The sequence below is a fragment of the Sinocyclocheilus anshuiensis genome, unplaced genomic scaffold (genome assembly GCF_001515605.1).
Source record: "Sinocyclocheilus anshuiensis isolate Anshui unplaced genomic scaffold, SAMN03320099.WGS_v1.1 scaffold2679, whole genome shotgun sequence".
Taxonomy (NCBI): domain Eukaryota; kingdom Metazoa; phylum Chordata; class Actinopteri; order Cypriniformes; family Cyprinidae; genus Sinocyclocheilus; species Sinocyclocheilus anshuiensis.
In genome coordinates this window covers 47,798-49,356 of record NW_015538078.1, presented here as the reverse complement: position 1 = coordinate 49,356, position 1,559 = coordinate 47,798, and positions in this window count along the sequence as shown.

The following is a 1,559-nucleotide window of genomic DNA, read 5'->3' as shown; positions in this document are numbered from 1 at the left end:
CCTCCCCAAGATCCACCGAGCCGGAAGCTCCCCCTCCTCCTGAGGTTCTGGACCAGCCCTCGGTGTACCAGGTGAAGGAAATCTTAAATTTGCGGCGACAGGGCGGCCGGTTGCAATATTTAATCGACTGGGAAGTATACGGAGCGGAGGAGAGGTCTTGGGTGGCCCGCGATGATATACTGGATCCATTACTGCTAGAAGAATTCCACCGCAACCATCCAAACCGTGCCGAACCCCGAAGTCGCGGTTGCCCTCGTCACCGCATGGGGGCATCAGGAGCCGCCCCTAGAGGAGGGGGTAATGTCAGGAAATCATCACAATCACTCACGTCAGAACAGTCACCTCCTCCGACACACACCAGATCCCAATCACCCGAATTCTGATCACCTGCACCTGCAATCACCAATCAAGCCCGCTATATCTTCTCACTCCACTCAGTATTCCAGTGTCCGGTATACCGTTCACTACCTGAACAATACCAGACTCCTTACCTGCATACTTACCTGTTGTTTCCTTACCTCCAGGGGTCTATAACGTCTCCGTGATCCCGATTCTCCTCAGCCCCGGTTCATCTCCAGGATTCCTGCAACAATCAGAACCCAGATTCTCAAGAAGCTAAGAAACCAAGAACTTTCATATATCTCTCATACTCACCCGCCTTCGATCCTCACCATTACAGCATTGTCAATAAACCCTTCTGTTTACCTGCACTCCTCTTGTCTCTGGCTTGTTTGTGATGGGTAATATGCTGACACTTGAATTGAAGGTTATTGGAACTCCTATGTTTACAGATGGTTTAACACAGAAATAGCAGTTGCTATGCTTATAGGCAACCTTTGAGCAATACAGTGGACCTAAAACAGAGTCTTAAAAGTGATGACGCTGTCCCACAGAACCTGTGTCTGAGGCACATGTAAAACGAAGCCAGTCCTAATAGCCGGCAGCAGTCATTGACACGTTTAAGCCTCGATTATGCTGGATGTGCTTATTGTTACTAGTTTCCGCTCAGAAATCTTTGCTACCATTTGTCTCTCTTTGCAAGCAATGGGAGTCAAATCTCTGCGCCTTGAGGTTCTGGCCCCATGTTTGTTGAGACAGCTCAACTTCTCCCACTGGCTCAGAGGGAGACATTATACCTAAGTCTGCCTCCTCTTCCTCCTATCATAGCCCAGAATATGATGAGCTTATGGAGCTTAACTTGTGCTACAGCTAAACTAAGCCCAGACTGGTCGGGTCCAAAACAGGAAATCGCTTGTGGTTGTGTAGACAAATGATTCGGGCTAAGAGTAGGCCGAAATGCGACCTGGGGGCAGTGATTTCAGCTAAGAGGAAGTGGTGATGAAGATGAGTGATGCTCAGACTCTCTTCCTCACTTCCAATCCCCCTGAGGAGGGTATTGGGTTACAAGAGGTTTTTAGACCATTATAAAGGTAATTTCTGGAAATATAATGGGTTACATATAACTTTTATAATGGTTAGTGGTTGGGATTGGTCACTCTGAAAAAAAAAAACCAGGAAACTTACAAGTAAAATGAATTAGTTCAAATGAATTAAATAGA